Below are 23,868 nucleotides of genomic sequence, written 5' to 3' on the forward strand. Positions count from 1 at the left end.
GTTCTGCCATTAAACTACCCTGAAATGTAGATGAGAAATTTAATTATTACAGGAATCCACTCAACTTGTCTTCAAGAAATAGGTCTCCATCTGCCAGTCTTTTCTGAACCTAAATTTAGTAAACTCTATTACGCTAGAGTGGGGGAAAAATGAACAAAATTATACTTGAATAATGAACAACTACATAAAAAAATAAATAAATAAAATTCCAAACAAAATTGGGAAAATATACTGTTCCAATGAGAAATGTGACTCACCTTAAATAGAAAATAGGGAAGCCAAAAGCTCTTCATTTCTCTTTACCTTCATTGTGTTGGAAAATAGGCAACAAACTATTATCCACATCAACGTATTTTAAATCTATATTAACCCTCCTGTTATGTTGCAGGTCAAATTGACCTGTTTTAAAGTTTAAAATTGTTTTTAAAATAGTTGGAAGTATTTTTTCTGCATTAAACTTTTTTTTTTCTATTTGTCTTAATAAGTACACTCAACATGTAAATTGAAAATGGTTCATTTTACACATTTGTAACACCCCCATGGGTCTACATATTACATAGATACTGTCTGGGTCAATTTGATCCAGCAGTCACGTTGAAGGGCAAAAAGGGTAAAAAAAAAAAAGACCGATTCTACGTTTCCTTGCAACTATGAGACATTTCACCGCACACACACACACATGCACACACATGCACACACACCTACACACACATACATAAACATGCATACAAGCCCGCTTTCTCATTATTCTCTTTACTTCACTATGAACTGCCAGAAAGCAGGTGTTCATACAACTTTTGAAGGGAACCTTTTCTGTTCCCGTGGGCAAACTCCATCCTCACTGAGTGGACACTCAGCAGAAGTGTGAGAAACATAAATACTCTCTGCATGACTCATTTGTCTTGATTTTAATCAGCGGTTCAATTTGACCCATAACAAAGAAAATCTAAATGCAATATTTAAAAAATTACAAAAGATTAATTTCAAGGATAAGTATTGTCTTTTTGTGTTTTACTCATTTACTCCAAATGAGTAAGTTGTCGTCATTGATCCTTTTTTTGTGAGAAATAAAAAATAAAAAAAACATCATTGCACAAATATTGATTTAAATGGTTAGTATTGAAGTTAATAATCAGATACAAAAATGTTTTGGAGGATTCTTTTGGTTTCTGACACTACTGCATGAGCCGAATTGACCCAGGAACATTATTGGTGTACTTCAGAAACGAACATAACAGGAGGGTAAAGATGTTCTTCTGCCAGAATACAAGGTTCTTTTCAAGAGATGTGAAACATATCATTTGTTTAAAGTAAATGATATTTCATTTTCCTCAAATGTATTTTTACATCTGATGCACATGAAATGTTAGATGTGTGCCCCTTGAAAAGTAGCTGTAGCATAGACATGGATGTGAACATGTATATTTGCTTCAAACAAAAGCCACAGTGAGGTTTTAGAGCAGAGCACAAAAGAACTGCACACACAGTCCCAAGATATTATGAAAAAATGAAAGTCAGCTCTCCATTTTACCTTTGATACCAAGTAAGTTTGTTGAAATATGTTGAGCCAACTTTTCTAAGTGCTGAAAGCAAAACAAAAAAAAAAGAAAAACTTCACTTCATAAGCTAAAGCCAGTGAACTTGTCACATGAGGATATACCAAAAAGTACATAGAACATTTTTTTTTCTTTTCCTTTCTTTGGGTGAACAGAATCAAATACCGGTTCATTTGTACAGTGGAAGTTCTTTGAAACATGTGCAGTTGTTCCAAAGTGATATAAAATTCATGAATTGCTGCAAGCTGCATGTATTGAAACAAGTATTCACTGAAGGTTATCAGTGAGATAATCAACACAGTTCACCTTCAACTTTTTCCATGTTTGAAAATATATATAGTTTTTCCCCTTCTTCTACACTTTTGTGGGAAAAGTTCTCCCGAACTCATGTCAAAGTAGGTATTGTCTATTCTTTTCCAAGAGAAACACCAGGGGTGAAAAAAATCTTTTCATCCATAAGTCATTCCCTTGCACTCCTCCCTAATGTCCTGAACTAATTGCTGTTGAAAGGTCAATAGTTTTTGGCAGAACCAACTGGGGTTTGTCACATTCATTATTTGCCTGCATTTGTTTCATATGACAAGGGGTCAAAAAGACATAAGGATAATATCTATATCTTTCAAACATGGTAGGGGAGCCAAGCCATCGTTATTCGCTTCCTGTAGTGCTTCTGGGATGGATGCAAGATCTTAGGTGATGCTGATTTGGAGAAGCAGCAGCAGATCTTATACTTGATGCTGGGAACAAAAACTGCCTAATGAATATTTAAAACGCGCAGTGGGAGTACAGGTGAAGTAAGTGATCAGACATACATTTTTCTGGGCTCCAGCTGTCATTGGGAAACAGGAAAACTTATGCAGTAGACAGGTTGGAGTCATAGTCGCTTCCTGAACATTACGGCTCAGATAAATAGGGTTGCAGCCCTTCATTAGAGCCAGCTTCCTCTTCTTCATCACTCAATTTAGCAAATAAATTGCTTTGCTAAAATCACTCACAATTTCCTTTTCTTCTGTGTATTCAGTCACAATTGCTACACTTTGGATTACTCTTGTTACATTGTCATTTGACCCAATTACAAACGATGAAAACTGCGACATTCTGCACTGCCATTGATCTTATAGTAGTCTGTGAGAAATATTTATTTTTAAATACTTTTAGTGCACAAAATGAAAGTCCAATACTTAATCTTTATAATGAGTCACAGACTCTTTAAGGAAACAATATCTGATTTTAGTATGTCTCAGAAAATCCTGATTTGTTGAAAGACAGGAAGTTCAGGTGGTCACATTAAAAACACTAACTTAAAAGGAGAAGAAAAATACACCTACATTTTTGAAAACATATTACTCGTGCAGTTTTGAAGTTTATTTCAATCATAATGTTATGACAACAGTTTTTTTTAATAAAACAAGGTTATTTGGTTACCTCTCTAGTTGTACCATTATCATTAAAAAAGTCTAATAATTATTTTCCAAAATATAACACTCTGAATGACCTCTGAGCTTGTGTTGCTTGGTTGGTCAGCTTAGTATGGAAAACTTCACTTCATAACATGTTATACACGTTCAAATAACTGGAGTTTATGCTTTTGTTTTTAGGGGCCAAGTGTCTTTGTAGGTACTTGCTTTGATAATGGTAAAAATATTGTTTTCCATGGAAATAGTGGATGATTTCTTTAAATTACTAATTGTCACATTTACTAAAACTTATTTTAGGTACAAAACTGATGTCATCTTCTTTTTTCCAAAACTTTCTCATTGCTTCAACATCAATAATGTTTTTTTTTTTTGTTTGTTTGTTTTTTTGGTGGGGGGGAAGGGGGGAGGGGTGTCCGTAAATTTATATTTATGTTTTGGAAAGTATTTACTGCAAAATAAGAATACAGCATCACTGAGCACATCTGAAGACTTGGGTGGGATCTTTTTTTAACTTTTGTTGAGGTATTTTAAAAATTGTTCTTGTCAAAGTGTGAAGAAGTCAGACTTTCAATCAGAAGTGTCTTTCTTTAGTTTATTCTGGTCAGAAGTACATTGTCATACAGAGTACAAAGCAATCTCTTGGAGTGTCACTCTGAACACAATCTGGCACAATCTTTTATGCTTTTACATGTGTCTGGTGAGAAGGGAACCAAAATCACTCATTATCCAGTCACAACAAAATGCCACCAGCTGCTTTTCCAGAACATCCTAGTAGGCTCATGGGTTACAGTTTACTTTAGTGACACACTCCTGTCAATACAAGATGTTCTAACCACAAGGTTATGAGTGCCAACACTGTAAAGGGACAGACTGCTTCCAGGACACACATGTAAATAAACTTTTATCATGTTATCTCGCACATAACTGTCATTCTTAAAGCAATAAGTTCTTGGTTTTGCAGTTTGAGGAGCTAAAAGTCAAAGGCAAAATAAATTTAATGATAGAGTTACAGTGAATTTTCCTTAACAGTTGCACTGCAGCGTGAAATGCCAAGAGCCAAGTGTTTTACTTTTAGCAAACTGCTTGAAGTAAAACTGAAGATTGAACCTCACATTGTAGCTCCAATTGAAAAAGCCTCTTGATACACATTATTAGCGATGACTACAATCTAAAAATATGATACTTTGCCATTATATTGATCCATCAGTTGTCTTCCACTTATCTGGGATGAAGTTGCAAACATAAGTTCAAGTGTAAAACCCAGACATCATTGAGTTCAAACAGCACTCCTCCAGCTCTTACCTTCATCTTGGGGATTCCAACAAGAAAGCATAAAGCACCTTACATTATGTGAAACTTGATTCTGCTATAAAATGGTACTATATGCTTGGAAAATACATAACACCCCCTTTAGTTAATGGATGTGATTAGCATTAGCTGATGATCAATCTCCTCACCATATTTCCATAGCTGATTCCTAATTTTGGGTGCTTTCACACACAATCGTGTTCTTTGATTCAATGACCACAGACTATTTCACTTTTAACAAGACACTTACAAATGATGTTTTGCTTCTAAGTTATTTTTTGTTTTTGTTTGTTCAGGTAGAAATTTGCACTAGAAACTGGACAAAAAATACTTGGTCAGATTATGTAGTTTTGCACTGCACCTTCTCATCCTGTTTGTCATTGTCTCCTTTTCTAAAAACACAAACTTAAAAAAAACAATCATGTAAAAGATTCATGGTCGAAAAAAAATCTATTTACAGTAGCATAAAGTGAAATTTGTGGTGTTGTTTCGCCAACAATGAGATATTGCTTCATCAGATTGAGGCTAGTATAGAACATTTTAAGGTGAGCAGTGTGACCTCATAAACAGAAGCTATTGCTTCTTGATGGTGCTCAACTCCTTTGTTGCTATTGTTATTGTGTAATTGCTATACGCAAAGACCAACATCCCTTTAAATGATTAAAGAAGGAACTTTAAGAAAAAAAAACAAAAAAAAAACAAACAAAAACAAAACAAAAGCATATTGGTTAATTTATTAGCAGATATTTCATTCCATTAAATTACCAGGTATTTTAAAGTAATTGCTGATTATAACCAAATGCTCTCATAAAATGCACTGTGGCAATTTAATTATTTTTGGTAGAACAAAAATGTCAAAATTCCCAACTACCTGATTATAATTTTTAATGTTATCACACTAATGAAAGAGTTTAAATGATTGCCTAATCTGCTTTTTAATTTTTCTCATGCTTTTCAATGTCACAATAAAGGTTGTTTTCATCAGAAAGTACAGCTGCAGAATCTCACTGCTGGAAGCTGGGTTCAAGCTGTGTGTACATAAATTCAACTGGTGCATGTTGATATCTGTTGCTCAGAAGATTTGCATTGTCTTACACAGTAGGAGGAAATGTACAGATCAAAACGGTGTGCGCTCACTTTGGTCGATGTTTAGAGTTCACCTGCATGTGTTAAAATGGTAAATTCTGCTTTCTAGTCGTAAATGTTCATATCGCAATGTCACTGTCATTTTTATTCATGCCACACTCCTGCGTTCTTTAATGTGAGAACATTTTGGACTCCACTTTCAAGTGAGAGTTTGTTCTCTGTAGTGTAAAATTTGGAAATAAAACTTAAATAAAATTAACTTCTCTTTTTGCAGTGTATGATGAATGTTTGCTGTCCACGCGATTTCTCAAAGCTTCATAGCGCTGAATTGGTTCAATACATACGTCACGGGAAAACGTTAGCGATTGGGTAAAAGTTAAAACTCCGACAGAGTCCAGCAAGCAATTGTTTCTCAACAGCTGAGGATCCAGACCCTGTGTATGAAGTCAATTGTTGAACAAGAGGCTGTTTATTTTCTTAAGCTAACACAGAGACTAAACTTCACTGACTCTTCGTGGTAAAATTTATCATTGCTATGAATGCTGAACAATATGATTCAATGCGAATTTCACATGTTTGTAAATTATAAACACCATGTTTTTATTTTTATAGCGTGCAAATTATGTTTAAACCAAGAGAACCACAAAGTGAAAACTCATTCCTTATTATTTGCTAAATCACTCTGCATGGTATAAAGACCAACTCTATAGGAGGGGGGCCTCTGTGCTCTTTGAGCTGTTGTGCAGCATGTACCTTTTTTTTTCGTAAGCCCACACACATAAATGTATACACATACATAAAAGTATAAACATAACAGCACACACTCACTCTGAACACACACAGACACACACACACAGTGAACATATTCACGAGTGGCAGTTTTAAAAACCCATTTTCCCCTTGGTTAAGCAAGCGTCAACAGTACTTGACTAATGGAAAACCCTGCTTCTAAATGAGGTCGTAGGAATTTCTATCTCACATTCTCTGGTTGTTGTGAATTCTAATAAAGCTGCTTTTTAATCTTTTGCAGCCATGAGTTATTTTGGTACCAACTTTTTTTGGCCAATAAGCACACACCTTTCTCAGAAATATATGAGCTTGTGAATTAAGTTCTTCCAGCATAAATGTGACATTTGAGTAACGGGTGTTTAGGTCAGTTTTGTCCACATATCCGGTTCAATGTCATGTCTGTAAGAAAGCAGGGGGGAATTGAGAACTGAAGGTGGATTGACGTCACAGGACCAGAAAAAGAATCCAAACAGCCAAGCATATGCAGCACAAGCTGCTCAGTTTATCAATACTATTATCAGACAACTGATTCTACATTGTCAGCTTGTTGTGCAGACACGAGACACCTGCATCACACAAAGAGGGATCATTTTGTCTACATGGGTATAACAAAATTTTGTTTCACAAAATCTCATAATGCTCTACTCTGTAGGGCAGGCAGTGGATCACCATTTATCATCTGTCGTCATACAGATTGTTCTATGGATTATTTCATGCTTTTTTTTTCATTACATATTTCTAGTGTTGAGTTAGGAGTATAAAGCATTTTCTGGTGCAAACCAATCAGAATTAGTCGGAACTAACTTGACCTCATTTCCAAATTCCTCATTAAATAAACATGGTTTCTCAATTAAAACAATTAATGCTGAATTCTGATATCATGGCAGCATTTTAATGGATCTATTTTTCCTCTTATATTTATACTGTTTTAACTTTTAGTAGTTTAGTAATTTTATCAATCTTTTATCCTTTCTCAGTACTTGAGTGTTTATAGCTTTGTGAGTTTGTTGATTAAAGTATTAAACTGATGAATTCTCTTTGTCAATATACTTTTGTATATTGAATAGAAGTTGTCTTTGTTTATTGACTTGCTGTTTGAAGAATGCCAATGCTGGACTTATATCTTCACCTATTATATTTTACAATCTAAGCCTTATCAGAGAGGCATTTATAGACAGTAACTGAGGCTGAACTATTTGGCTATTATTTTTCTCATAAATGTGGTAATATTGATCTAAATGACTAATTTTAGTAGTAATTGTCCTAAGTAATTATTTATGTTATTCTTAGCCAAACTAGACTTGCTGGTGCCCAACACCCAGATAGATACAGTGAACTGAGTTTTTTCATCTCATGGCTAATTATTTTAAATGTTTTGGATTCAAACATTTGCAGAATTTATTCGGTATTACTCAAATATTTGTTTCTTTAACAATGTAACTGTTTTTCCCCCCATTTTTAATGAACATATTTTCCCACACCTGATGGAGAAATGCAGGTTGAAGCACATTTCTGAAAGTCCTTTTTTTATGTATAAATCTTTCAGGTTCTCTTGTGATCTTTATCTGACAACTATTCCCTTAGAGCCAGAGATAGTGGGTGTGCAAAATGTGTGTTCTTCCTTCCTCTTACTTCTTTCACACCATCTTTTAACTTGACTTTTTTTTTTTACGCTCCCACCTGTCGTACGGACAACCGCTGCTGCTGTTGGTGTCGTCCAGTCGCTCGTGTCAGTCGACGTTGGGGCTCTTGTTCTATCGGGTCTGTCTTGTCCACGCTAAAGGTGTCTCAGCGGAGTTCCCCACAATTTTTGCTCACAGTTTGAAACAGTCACCTGTTTATTGAGCTACTGAACACCAAACAGTTGGAGCAGTGATCTGACACTAACCCAACAGACAGGTATAATATTTGTGCTCAAATTGATAAGACTGTCCTACACAGACAGCACAGACTGAGGTTTCGAGTTACGGGGGAGAGAAAAACGAAAACACTTTGCTCTGAGCTCTGATGCAGGTATTGGCAACAAGTAAAATCAAATATGATGACCGCATAGTGAAAGCGATTCAGAGCAGGTAGTGTCCATTATTTTTTTGGCTTTTATGTATGAGTGTTGAGATTTTTAAAGCCTCGGTGTTTAGGATTTTAGGACAGGCTAAAAATCTGGACATGTTATTTTTAGTTAGAAAAAACACTTTTATATAATTTGTATGGAAGTTATTTTGGTCAGTAAGTAAAACAGAAATTGTATACTGTTGAAATACACCTTAAATGTTAGATGCTAATGGTGCTGAGGTTGACATCTGTTTTGACACCTCTTATTTGCACCCATCTGAAGGACTGCTATACAGATAGATTGGATTTAATAACTTTACTTCATAATGTAGAGTACTTAAGCACTGGACGCTTCAGATGAAAGCAAAACTCCGCCCCTAGCAAAGTTTGAAAAATTTCAGCAAAGAGACACGGCCAAGTGTGGGGATGAGCGGAGAGGGGGTAAGAGAAGCTGTGCGACAAAGCGAATAAGTTTGCCTATTTATATCAAAACCTATTTTAGTTGCCCCAAAAGTATTGCAGAAGTCTTGCCCCATCCTGTTGTGTAGTGAATCGTTTTGTCTTGTGAGCTGGATGTTGGTACACTCTTATATGTCAATGGAACCAAATATTACACAAGCTAAAATTTAAAATAAATGAATTATATATATATATATATATATATATAAAGGTGCCCTAAAAAAAACCTTATAGGCCAAACTACAGTTTAATAATGAACTAGTTAGGGAAGCTAAGGAGCAGAAGAATGAGAAGACAGTTTTTTTTGTTTTTTTTGACAGCTTTTCATTATTCATGGTGTTATCCTTCACCAGCTAGTTCTCTCCTCTCTCACCTTTTCGGGGTCTATCTGTCAGCGGAGGGATAAAATCCCTCTTTCCTGAAAGCTTAGCAGAGATTATCCCAGTGTCATAGGGGAAGGTGGAAAGGGTGCTGAGATGCCACATTACAGATGTAGTTGACGTTAAAGTGAATTTAATGGGCCCAGGGTTGAGGAGGAGGGGCAGGGAAAAAAGAGAAGCCAACATCAGCTCTGACATCCTTCTTTTTATTCTCTCCCTTGCTGTTAGGCTTCACCTTTCTGAATCTAAACACTATTTTCTGTTTATTCCTAAGAGCTTACTTATGTTTTAAGTTTCTCAGCCTAACCGACAACCTCTTATGTGTTTGACTGCCTGATTTCCCCTGATTCCTCCAGACTTGTTCCTTTCTTTTTAGGAACATGATAATACATTTAATGAAAAGAAAAATCTCTCCCTAACTCGCTTCTTTACATCACTTCTTGTCATCACAACACTGAGTTCATCTCACACACCATCAATCCTGGTAAATACCAATTAGAATCCAATTTTTCTGCTTTGCTTCATGTTTCCTTTTGAATATGTAACAACACAGAATCAAATTCCCATCCACCCACAACTTCCTTCAGTCTATGAACAATCTTTTTTTTTTATCCTTTTCTTCACATTGTATTATAAGTTTTAACCAAGAGGAGACAGGTTAAATCTTTCAATAAGGATACTTTGCCTCAAAATAGTTATAGTTACTTAAGTTGGTTGTTGGTTCACTAGAATCACATATGTGACATCATCCATCTTAAAAGAAGCTCAGTGTTATAAATTAAAACTTGAATTATGTGTGAATTTGTGAATGACTGAATAGTCCTCTGAACTTGAGAAGGCGCTACACAAGGGCAGGCCATTTGCCATCATTTATATCAGACAGATTTAATGCAGATCAACAAATTTGATTTAAATAGATGCAAAGTGTTTGTGTAATGCACAAACATGGTGTGTTTTACCACTGTTAAGCAACACGCAAGGAGAATTGGCTTAAACCACAGTTTAAGTCCCTCATTTCTTTTGGTGAAATCAAGTCAAATGCTGTGAAGAAGCAGAGAAAATGAAGGGAACAACAAACAAACAACAAAAAACACAAATTTCAAATTAATAGAGCACAATCAGCTTCAGGAGATACAAAGAAATGGCTATTGAGAGTTTTCCAGTCAATGAACGGACCGTAGTAATAGTTACCAAGTTGTGCATCCATAAGGAAGACTCATCTTCCTTATGGATGATGATTTTGAGAGAAGAAAACACAGAGATGTAGAAAGCATTTTGAAGGAAACTATTTTCTTTCTTTCACATGTCCTGATCTTTTGGGCAAACTGTACGATTACTGGTTGTGTTTACTGTCACTGTGTCAGACAGAGGATGAGGAAACTGTTCTCTATGACATGTTCAAAGGGGGATGTATCATGTAAAATTGTCTTTTTTTTAAGCTTTATAGTGTTATGTAATTATGCTATATGATATGGCAGCAGAAAATGAATAAAAAATGTGTTGGCATCTGCATTCTCAGACTGCTTCGTGAACCATGCTAATTGCTGATGCAACATTCCTGAGTTAGTTATAAATTATAACCCTACTGGCTAAAAATATTACCAGTCAGGTCATATTTAATCATACATTATAGATCTCAAAAAGGAATCATAATCAGAGAAGCTAGGTTTCAACAAACTTTTACAAAAAGTAGAGACCAGAATTAAATGGAACCTTAATAGTAAAGCCAAGTCAAAGTTTATTTTTATTGGTCATGTTGAAAATAAATATATCCAAGCCTCTACACAAAGTATAAATCATCAGAGTGGAGACAGTAAAAAAAAAAAAAAAAAAAAAAAGTAAGATTGTATTGCACAGTGTGCATTCCAGCTATTAACAAAACTGTTTGAAGCATACAAATTGTGCAATTAGTATTAAAAATAGTTCTTGAGATTCCTGCTGTCACAATACTGTTTAAATAACAGGAAAAAAAAAGTTGGAAAACCTTGTTGTTTTAATCAAATGGTACTTAGATGGCGACTTAATGAGGTATGATGTGTTTTCTCTTGCCATCTGCACAGTAAAAAGATAACCCCCCAAAAAAACTTCTGTAGTAACATGTGCACATCAGAGCCTTTCTTCTCTTTTTACTGCCAATATCTGCTGTGCTGCCGTGGCCACAGATGGTTTGAAACACCAGAAAACAGATGAGAGAATAAATCACCCAAACATAGCCGCATGCACACAAGATAATAACCAGAAACACCCAGGTATGAAGCTCGCATGTGCTCACACGTTCACATAGTTGTGCAACCGCTCACATCATGAACCCGAAATGATTAAAATTTCAGGATTTGTTTGGCTTAGATGGGGGGTCTACCTTGAAGCTGGAAGATCCATTCTCTCAGAGCAGTAACCAGAGTTTGCACCGGCAGCTTCTTCCCTCAACCACAGGGTGTGTTGAAGATGAATAGAGTTAAACTCATAACAGATTCAGGAAATAGGTGAAAACTGAATTTAATATGACAGTGCTATGGGGGTAGAGGTGAAAGAAGAGTGATCATAGGGCTCGGGAGTAACGGCTTCTGCATTAATTCAGCACCATCCCTTACTGTGGCGGTGTGTATGCAAGTGGAAGAAAGTGGCCCAACTCTGTTCTGCCACTTAGCAGCAACTGGCTTTCTGCTTGGCATTCTGTTGCACAGATATTCTATTCAGACACATCTGGGATGATGGGAATATTTTAGCCTGTGGATTTGCAATACATTTATGCAGAAGAACAAAAAAAAAAAAAAAAAAAAAAGCATATATCTATATATATTGAAATACTAATGTTAAAATTCGTGCTGAAGGCTCCAGAGAGAACCTGCCTTGACAGGGGCCAGTTGCTCAGTTCCCATCTACATTTTGCATGCCATAAAGAGGGTTTTAAAGTGCTGCTAAGATACTTAAACCATGTTTTGTAATTTTGCCATAAATTACAAACATTTCAAAGTTAAAAAGTCTCTTGGTCTCATTACATCTGGAAGAAAACAATGTTCAGGCAATAGTTTAGCACGATTTCTCTAGATGTTGTTAGTGTCCATCAAAGCTATTAAGAAAGAAACCCAGTAAAAAAAAAATACACAGAAGGCAAAAGATGTAAAAATCAGAGGGTTAGGTTTAAATGAGCTTGAAAGTGTGAATATTCTGCTCGCTCTCTATTATTTCTAAATTCCTCATGTCACTTAAAACCCCCCACACAGACTTGCTTGACGATGGGGAACTTTCTTTAAAAGTTAGGAATGCATAAATTTCATATTCATGAGGGACCGTGTTGAAGTAGAGCTGAAGAAAAGCATAGCATCAGCTCCCCAATGGCAGGTAGTGTAGGCTTCTGCTGACAACGCTTGACTAAAACACACAAACACAGCAACACACACAACCACCCACACATTTCTTTGCTGTGTTGTCACAGGACTATGTGGACTTTAGGTGCCAGTTGTTGTCTCTTAACAAGGTTGAAATAACAGATATGTTCACATGTTCTTGCAGAGTCACTGAATCTCCCAGAGACACATGCTGTCCAGTTACACTGTAAGACATAAGCTACCATATGGCCACCAGGTTATTAACTCTATGCACCATAAATAAATCAACAGAAGAAATAAACAGTGCTAATATGCTTGGAACTTTGCCACATTGTGTCACATTATATCTACAATCCTCAATGTATTTATGTAGGATTTAATAACACAAAGTAGCACATAATTGTGAGACTGAAATTTTGGTCTATTTCTCTTTGCAAACTCAGTCGCTTCACATTTTGGGTGCATTTAAAGGAGCTCCAGCCATGTTTCCCTCATCAGTATAGTTGTCTCTGCTAAGGAAAACTGAAAATGAAAATGATACATATTGAAAAATGGTGAAAATGATAATAAATTTTAGTCTGGGAGTTTTGTATGCATGCTGGCTTTGTTTTTCTCCAAATTTCTCATATTGTAACAGAATTTGAGGTCAAGTGTCATCATCTAAAATTAGACATTTCCCATCCAAACATATGACAATAAAAGAATAACCCTGAGCATGGCATCAAAAAGCTTTATTGCTTGCTTTCTTAACTAGGCCTGACCACTTTGACTGATTAAGTGATTTGATTTGAATGTGACAATGCATATTAATGAACATACAATGTTGCTGTAAATACATCAGATTTGCCAAAATGCTAATTGCCATCTGTAGTTGCAGTCTTGAAACACATAATAGATTGAAATCAAATAAATTCAAGAAATGCGGTTGTTTACGTCAAAAACTGAAGAAACCAGAATAACATACATCAACTGTGATCTACTGTGAGTTTTGTTTGACATGTATTGATATGTTAAATCCTAAGAAATTAGATAGAAGTTAATGGTTGTAGCATAACAAAATGTGACAAAGTGAAAGGTGTTGGAAAACTTTAGATTCTACACTAAGATAAAGGTAAATGATTGTAAAAAAAATATATAAATATATATATATATATATAACATGCACACCTGCATATGAGATTTATTGCAATAAAATATGTGCACAGCATAAAACCTTATTTATAGACATAAAAAGGAGGCCAAAATCCCTTGATCTGTATCAAAGCAGTGAAAAACAATCTGCTGAAAATGTGCCCGGATCTAAATTACCACCACCATTTAATAATCAGCCATGACATGAAGATATTAGGGCTGTGACAAGACCATTTCTGTCAAAACCTTTGTCTAACCCCAATTACAAGCTAAATTATTGTTCATTTACTCAAATCGAAAGACTTTCCACATGATGGGTGCATTTTTTTAACCAGTTTTACAGCTAAATATGGAATACAGATTCAATCCTCTACAGTGTGTCTATAACTCATCATGACTTAACAAATATTTCAAGATCATGATTTTGTTTCAATAAAAAAAAAAAAATTAGAAATTTTCATTTCTTACTTGAATGTTCATTTTTGGAAAGGGATTGAATTAGATTAAATTAGGGTTCAGCTAAGTTTAGTTTGCTTCTCTCACATACGTTGTCTTGTGATAGTGTTTAGAAAAAAAAGCAATATGTCTTTCAACAAGAGGTTGGAAGTGTTTCAAGTAGCTTTATATGGCTACTCATATGTCTAGGCTCTGTGTCATTTATTTTCTCTTTAGATTAAGGTTTGGAGGGTTACGTAACATCCAGGCTGACTTTGGACCAAGTAACTTTGTTGCCTTCAGTTTTTATCACTTGATATGACATCCTGTCTATATTAAACACAGCTTAACGGTAATTTGGCTTCACAATTTGACACCTTAAAATTGGCATCTGTCTCTTTAACATTCCCATGGTCTTAAGAGAAAGGGGCATGTGGACCCAACTTTGACTCCATGTACACTTTTACACGTTTTTTTATGTTTGGTTTTGGTAACCGATGGCACAGTGGGGATCCCAATTCCCCACTGTGCGACCGTGACATTTGCCGCGCTGCTCATGAGCGACGCACTAAGACTGCGGGAACGTTAAGAAGTGCCTAATGTTTCTGACACTCCCCCTTCAGCACATCATCACAATAATGGACAGTTGGACGGAGAAGTAGTTTGTGTGATCAGCTTAACTGCAGATTACAGTAGGGCCACAGGGGGAAGGCAGAGGAGATAACATTTTTTCTGCCTCATATTATACTGTCATAACATAGTGACCATTACCAAATGCACCTTTAAAGATAAAATCACTTCACTCCAAAATACTGAAAAAAAATAATATTACTGTTTAGAACATCAGAAATTGAGAAGTCAATACAAAACCACCAGTATCACACGTATTGACACCCTTACTGATAATGCACAATACGACGGTCCTTGTTCTTCTGCTCTGATATTTCACAAGGTTAGAGAATACTGAGTGAGGAATCATTGTTCTTAACACAATCTGTCTAGATCATTCAAACTCCTTGTTCCATGTGCTTACTTCTATCCCTGCCCATTTTCTCATTTTGACCAAGTTAACAGTAAAACTTTACTAAACATTTAATTTGTAACAAAGATTTTTCCATTTTGTCACTGGTTTTATTAATCAGTACGTTCACCGGTGAAATTGAATTGTATTACATAAAAATGTAAAAGAAAAAAAAAAGAGGATTAATTTTAGTTAAAAACGTATTTTAATGATGGTAAAAAGTCACACTTATGTAGGTTTTAAGATATTTAAACGATAAACATAGCTGAAGCTTAATTTGTTGTATAACCATCATATTCATAGCATATCATAAATTTAGACATATGCTCATGCCGCATAAATAAGTTCAGCAATATAACATTCTACATATATAAACTTGTGCATGCTGATCGTATTTGTAAGTTTTCTTGCTGTGAGGCTAAATTTTCAGACCTCCTGCTGTGATCGAGTGGGAGCACAGTCTCAACAAACATCTCCAGCTGTCCCTATTGCTTTTCATCTCACTAAAGACACACACATGCACACACTAATACAACTTGCATAAACAAGATGACAGACTAAATGAATTTATGCAGCTATATTTCTCCAGTCTCTGGTCCAGGGTGGTAAGCAAGACTGTTTATCTGGATTCTGACCTCAAGATTGGGGACAGTTTTTGAAAACAGAGGTGTTGTTTAATTAAGCCTGAATCTAAAAATGCTGACCAGACACAACAATTTCGGCGTTAACGAATGGAATCAGGGCAAAACAAAAACATGTTTTTGCTCCAAGGATATGGTTCATAATGTGAGGGAGCTAAACCACAGTCCACAGAACATGCACCTATCAAAAATATTAAGCTCTGGAAACTGTTTATTACGTTTGTTTATTATGTGAAAGTACGATTTACCTTTCCTTCCTGTTTATTTTATTTATTTTTTATTTTGCAATTTAGCATACTAAACTGTAAATTGTGTGTTGTGTGTGTGTGCAAAGTAAGCCATCACAGCATGCATTACATTTGAACTTTCACCTACTATCACATTAATACTAATGCTGCCCTTGAAATGACTTTGCTGAAATTTAGTAATAATAATCTCCTATTCCAGGCAAGTCATGTTCCAAAATCTCAGAAATGCTTATGTTTTTCAGACTTTTATTAGATGCTTTGTCTGAAAGTTTAATGTTTAACTAACTGCCATCTGAAAGCATAACTCCGCCCCTGACAAATTTAGAAAAAATTCAGCAAAATGGACAGAGCCAAGAAACACTGAAAGGCATGGCCAAGTGTGGGGATGAGTGGTCAGGACGAAAGGAGCACTGTTGCTAACTTATAAACTTTGTCACTATAATTAGCGACTTTTCAGACGCTATGGGCTGTATGGCGACAACGATATGTAGTGTGGCTGCAGCCCTGCTGTGTCCTGTTCATGAGCATACAGCGAGTGCTCCTGTAAGACACACCCATATCCGAAGGGAGTGGAGAGGACCTTTTGGTATTAGTGTTTTTATTCATGCTTGGACGATAAGCTGGCCTACAGTCACTAGGTGGCAGCAGTGCTCAAACTAATCAAGAGGTTGCCTGTTCAACCCTGTAGAAGAAGTAGCCTGACTACAGACCTGGCAGAAGAAGAGAAATGGAGAGGTTTGTTGCAATGAAAAGAACTGAAGACCAACAAATGCGATGAAGCTTACTTGTGTTTCGTGTGAGTATGGTCAGAAATGAAAAATGAGCCATTTGTGTTTTCTGCCTAAAATCTGTGGTAGCAGACAGCATAAAACCAAACAAGCTAAATGGCACATTGGGAAGCTATATCAATAAGCACCTGGATTTTTTTCAACAAAAACTCAATTAGTATTGCCAACAGTCTGGTCATTTTTTGATCACCAGTAAATAAAAAAGCATGATAGCCACATACAAAGTTGCCCACCAAGTCACAAAGTCCAATGATTGATAAAAAAAATAATTAATGATTAAATATCAGTACTAATTAAATATTACCAAATGTGTAATTATTTAATAACTAAAATTTTGATGATATTCAGGGGGTTTATGAAAAAAATTATGTTCCCCAAAGGCAGCCTGACTGAAAATAATTGAGAACCACTGGTATAAGGTAACTTTGTTAAAATGACCTTTAAATTTCTGATTTAAAATGTTTTGTAGATGTTCTGCTATGAAAGACGTGCAGAGAAAGTGTGAAAGGCTCTCAAACAGACTAATCTGAATTTCTGTAAAAGGTAAAAGTCGACCGTGTTTAGCTTTCTTAAGTACTTCACACTCCATGTGCTCTTGTCTGGCCCCAGAAAATTGTAAGGACTTGGCTTTCTTCTTGTCAATGGCTTTCTAAAATCTCTGGCCATGATTTAGTTCAACTGTCACTGCAGATTTAATGGGATATTATTCATGCAGCAAGACGTGGTCAAGGGCAATAAAAGTTGCAAGCATTAAAAAAGAAAAAAAATCCCTTGTGTGACAAAAAAGCTGCTGATATATACTTAAAGCGAAGAAATATAAAATCATGTTCTCACTTCAGCTTTTTGAAGTTCAGTGATTTTAGAGAAGATTGGAGTTGACAGCCTTGCCTGTTTGTCTTGCCACACGCTGTCTGCTCAGCGGGAGCTGCAGAGAGGACACCTCATCACCCTTTAGCTGGTTGGCTTGTCCTTTCTACTGCTTTCTTCTATAGCACCATTTTATTTTTAGATTTTTCTACTATGCATACCCATTAAACATTTTTTTTCTTTTAAAAGCCATTGTTTCATCTGTTAACTTAAAGCTGTCTTCTATAAAACATAGATTAAATCAGTATAAATTTCAAAATGTTTAAAACATTTTCTATCTTTAAACAGCAGCTAAGAATGAGGAGTTATTTTCCGGTACAGAAATATTATTATAATTTGATTAACATAACTTGTCTGATCAACAAACCTTATTATTTTTTATTTCAACTCTCATTTCCCATGTCTACAATTACCTTGTTGTGCTTTGTTCTCTGAGCTGTGGGTTGAATTATTCCATGTTTGATCAATCAACAGTGCTCTTTAATTTTTGATGAGTTTTTGGTGACACTCAAATTTCACTATGATATAGCCCAGTGAGTGGAAAATAATTTTGATTAAATTCTACAACCATAAGATTTTTGGTTGCAGTTCAACATGCTCACATGGTTAAAAGCGCTGACTTGCAGGTTGATTGGCTGCAATAACTGCATATAATTTATGCTGTTTTAATCTTTCTATTCTTTACTACACTTGCTCTTCTTTTATTCAAATGTTCTTCCAGCTGCGCATGATGTATTTTATCATGTTAATTTTTTTTTAAAATCATATTTTAGACACTATTGATTTTCTCGTTTTTTTTGCTTTAGCCATAATTTCTCTTGCTGCTTGGGTGATTGAATAACTGACTGAATGGATTTGCAAGTGCCAGGTAAAATATGTGTTGTTTATGTCTGCAATTGGACAAACCTGTGCTGTCTGACATGATTGTTAAACAAATGGCAAAATATCTAACTTCATATAGTGACAATTGCGTGTTCTTTCTGTAAAGTAAATAGAGAATGCAGACCGTGCAAGATAAAACTGGAGCTAAAAATATTTGATCAAAGACTTTGTGGTACATCGGGTTTGTTCCACAAACCAGGCAGAAGGATAGCGGCAGCAAAGACCTCCAGAAAAATTTTAATTGGATGACGTCACTTAAACATCAATTAATACCGTCAAGTGAGAACCACAAATGGTGGAGGAACAAGACACAAAACAACAGATAAAACTACAGCTGTTTCTGAAGCTTTGGAAATGTTCTTACTTTTTTTCTTTTTTTTTTCTTTTTTTTCAAATGGAAAGAGGGGATTGAAGATTTTCTTTGAGGTCTGTGACTTTCAAAGAAACCAGATTCCTTTACATCAAACTGTCTACCATCTTTATAAAGAAAACAAATTGAATCTACTGTTTTTGCACAAGGGAAGAAACACTTTCAACAGTTCTGTTGTCATCTGAAGTGGATGAATGCAGGGAAAAAATCATTTCTGAGGATATTTTTGTCAGCATAACTGAAAAAACACGTTCACGATGAATCACGTCAGTCGGATGACTTAATACCAGATCTAGCTGACTTTGGGGAGTCATCTGGCAGTGACATTACTGAACAGGTTTGTTTCAATACATATTAGGAGACGAGGAAAACAACGCTCCATGCTTCTGGTAAAATGCTCTATTTTAATAAAGTGATATCATTGTGGTATTAACTTTTTATATTTTGTATTGGAATATCCCTTAGTTTTATTGTGGGTAGTTAAAACATAAAAGGCTGCCACTTGAAACCAATAACTGACTCCCATTTGTTTTTTTTTCTTTTCCTAAACCCTAAATGTAACTAGGAAAGCAGTATATGAGCCAAAGACCACAGAAAGTCCAGAACAATCAAATTTCATGCAGTCTGCCCAATCCCTATTAAAGAATGTTTCATCCAAAAGGACATTGATTCAAGTGATGATAACGAGAACACTTGGAATCAACTGCACCCTTGTAATGATTACCCTGACCACTGTTCTGAAGTTAGTGATAAGTTCCCTTTGAATCCACACATCTCCTCTGAAGCTGCTGAATCTTCTCTAGACTTAGATGAAGCAGATGCAGTTATATGGAATCCTTGAGAAAACCTGGTCAGATTAGATGATGATCACAAAAATGAAGTACTTGAACAGGTAAGACAAGGAACACTTGTTCATGACCTAGTTAGAAACTTATAGAAGTGAGATGTCACATAAAGAAATTTATTAAATAGAACCCTATGAACAAATTAAATGTTTTTTTTGTTTTTTTTATATCAATTTTAAAAAGTCACTTAGGCAAATATCTAGGTTATGGTAATGGAGAAATCCAAAATTTGAACAGTTTTGTTGTATATTGTAAGCTAAAATACTTCATCGTTCAGGGTACTGACCTTACCAGACCACCTACGCGTAATTTGCTGCTCCTATTGTTTTCATATAATAGCCTAGTCACCTCACAAATGCAGATGAGTCATGGGGAGGCATACAGAACTGCCCAGGTATGACGCACACCAACAACGTGCACTGGTCAGTTTTCTACAGATGTAGCAGGTTGCACATGTTTAAAAGAACAAACACTAGATGAAACAGGAGGTTTAGTATTCCATCAGATGTTAGCAGTTCTGAAAATGGTCTGGGTAATTGTGACTTGGGAATGAAAAGACAAATAACATTAACAAACAAATGTTCAGCCTATTCAAAACATTTTATTTTTGCTTGTGTGTTCATAATTAAGGTGTTTTTCATTATGTTTTATCTTTTGCCCAGCACAAAATAAAGCAGACAATTGTCCCAGTCCACTTTTACTAATAACTCAGGAAATCAAGGCAACCTGCTACATTCCGGAGAGGCTATCAAGGGCTTTCATTTTAGCTTGCATCCATGCAATGGACTCAGTTGATGTTAATGTTTGATTACATCGTTTCTCAGCTACCTGTTGAGTAGACTTTTCATAGTGCAATAGATGAAGAGGACCTCTTTGTTAGGATGGGTTCCTATATTGCGTCCCCAAAACAACATGCAACCTCCTACCTCACAGAGGACAGACATGTTGACCATCTTCACCGCTATGTCAAAAATGCTGAGGAAATGAAAGCTTTATGTTTTCAGACTGGTTCTTTTGTCATCTCTTGACAAAGTTCTGGTTTACTTCAATGCTGAAACCAGGCTCAACAGAGGATTTGTTACCTGTGCCTTGCCATATTTAAACTACTTTGCACTTGCAGTTATTACCCTGAATTCTGCACCATGTTTGATATCCTCTGAAGCAATTACATTGAAATAGAAATCCTTTAAAAGTTGATGACATACTGACTATGACCCTGACTACAAAGAAAACACCACCAATTCAGTTAATATCACAGTTCAGTTCTTTGACATGCTGTATTCTCTCCCTTCAGATAACTATTGAGGGTTTTGTTTGGGGCCAAGGACAGAGAGAAAAAATAAAACCCTTGAACGTGGCCAATTTTAGCTTCAAGTTTGCCCCATAGACTAAAACACTTGGGCAGGCCTGTAAGGCTACACTACTTAAAGGCCTGCCCACTCCGACCAAGGATTGTTATTTGTTTTAGCATTAAGACAGATTATTTTTGTAGAAAACTCATCAAGAGTTGCACAGATGCAATTTCCATATCTAAAGTTTGTTATACAAATGCACACACTTCAGTAGTTTGGAAAGAAGTTAACACATTCTCCTTTTTTCACACTAACTCTATGCTTAATGCTATTGGCATAACCAGCAGTATCTGAAAAGCTGTCCAGAGTACCACAACTAGTTAGCCTGGCCAATGCCTTCCTACACAACTCTGCACAAATTCTAATCCCACTTCACTGATTGATAGTATTATATTATAATACAAAGTAATATATTGTATTATAACATATTACTGCTTTCTATGAAAGAGAGACAAAGGGCTTGCATTTGAAACTTTTGATGACTCCTTTCAGAATTAGAGAGAAATAGATCTACAAGGTCAATAGGAATTGACAGAAGCCCACGCTAAATCCTATCCCCCCTCACTCTTTTTTCAGAGGGGCTTTCAAAAGCACACTGTGCTGCTGCTCACTATCTGGTGGAGGAAATTGTACTGTATCATGTTGTTAGACCTTGCATGCACTGAGACAGCTGAGAATATCTTTTGAGTTTTTTCTTCTCCTCTTAGACAGACATTTCCACCATAGCTTCATCTGCAAAGCTATCAACTTCGCGCATGACCCCACACACCTTTCACATAAACTCCTCCACCTCTTGTCATGTGGAAGAGGTACCAAACCTTTCAGGCCCTCATATTCTGTCCGTGAAAGCGGGTTTGACGGTTTCTTTCCTCAAACCATCAGACTCCTCACACAAACTGACAACTCGGACAGTTTGGCAAAGCCCCCAGGCACTTTTAATATTTTCACAGGTTGATTTAACATTTTCACATTGGAAATATTTATAGGATTGATCAGATCAAACATAGACTACTTAAGTGTTGTCAGTGGTTCAGCAGCAAAAACACAATTTAAAAAACTATAATATTCAGCGTCAGGCACTAAGAATATGTACAGAAGCATTCAAAACCAACCCAACAGCAGCAGTTAAAGTGGAGATGGGAGAAAAGCCATTAGAATTAAGAAGAACACAATTAGCACTGAAGTACTGGGTCAGCTTACAAGGAAATAAGTCGAATCATCCAACAGCAGAAACTCTAGAGCCATATTCAGAAAAAGAGCAGTAGACAAGTAGCTTTTGGGTGGACAGTCAATAAAAAAGCAGAAGAATTGCAAATAATCAAATGCTCACTCTAACAGTACCTTTACTAGCAATACCTCCATGGATTTGACCAGATGCAAAAGTAAATTTAGCTCTTCATCACTGCATCATTTTTATGATTTTTTTAAAACCTATTTTTTACTATTAATAGTGTTGGTTTCATCACTTTATGTTTTCCTCAGTAGTTTTAGTTGTGTGTTGCTAGCTTACCAAGTTGACTGAATGAAATATTTCAACTGTGCAGTTAATTTAATTTTGTCTATAAACTCATACATTTCAAAGAAGTTGTCTTGTTTACTCCTTAAACGTGTGAATTTATGTCTTCAGTTATTATTGTTTTAAATCTTAGGCCTTATTAGGCAGGTATTATAAATAATGAGACAGATTATTTTGAGCTATATTACATATTTTTCTCTATTTTGAGAGTGGTGCCCCGACTTCATTTCTTTAATCTAAATTATTAGATTTATGATCAATTGCCATAAAAAATTATAATAATTTGTTATAAGTTAAACCTACTGAAGAACAACATTTTTAGTTTCCCAGACTTCTGATTCCCAACACATGCATCAACGTTCATGAACATGCATGTAGCCCTGAGGACGCTTCTTGGGCAACAAACAGAATACACAAATTTGCTCAACAGCACACCTCTAAAACCTGTCAAAGTGTACAGTTTAGGGAAGCAGAGGACCTTCTTTGAGGTTTGAGAATTAATGCTGGTGAGTCAGAGGAGGCTGATAAATATTTAACACAGCTTTCAGGCTCTTTTAAAAATGGTTTTGCACTCTTTGCTCTTGTGTGCTTTGCTTTATGGGGCCACAAAGAAACAAATCCCAATGTGTAATTGTCTGTGCTAAGTAACACATATTTATGAGAACCTGCTGCTGCCAACGTTAAATACAACATGTATGAAACTCCCCAGCCTGCATAAATGCAAACTTATGGAATCTTAATAATAGCCAACTTTAAAGAATTGCCTCAGTGACAACGTGTCTTCTTAATGGAACAGAAGAGAATATATTTTATTGATCCTCAAGGCAAAGTTGCTTATTTGTTGACAAGGTACTGCTTCTAAGATGTTAAATATTAAGAATACAAATATAATCATAAGAGATAAAATGTATATATATTTCAGAGTGATGTAAGTAATTCAATATGTCTTAAAATAAATACATACGTAACTTATCGTAATCTAAAAGTTATCTCTGTTTTTTAACAGCCAAGGTGTTTTAGCTTTACAGATTTCTTTATTTTCAGCACACATTTTGTGCACTGATGTGCTTTTGGAGACTTGAGGTTTGATTTCATTCACTTTAAAAGCTGGTGAAGATTAGAATAGTCCAAGGTTTTATACATTAAAACGTTGGAAATGATGGACGATGTCCTGCCTTTTTTTTCTTCTTTTTTTTTTACTAATGCCAGTCCACTACTATTTCACAATGATTGGCCATTACTGGGTTAGCTTTTTGACAAAGCTTGCTCCTTATATGTGTGAAACACTGTTATTGCAGGACTTTCCTTCAAGCTATCAGATTCTACAAGCAAAACTATCCCCAACAGGCTACATAAACACCAAAGTGTTTTAACTCTACTGTGCAAAAATAAATC

Source organism: Poecilia formosa, unplaced genomic scaffold (genome assembly GCF_000485575.1).
Source record: "Poecilia formosa unplaced genomic scaffold, Poecilia_formosa-5.1.2 Scaffold3, whole genome shotgun sequence".
Classification (NCBI taxonomy): Eukaryota; Metazoa; Chordata; class Actinopteri; order Cyprinodontiformes; family Poeciliidae; genus Poecilia; species Poecilia formosa.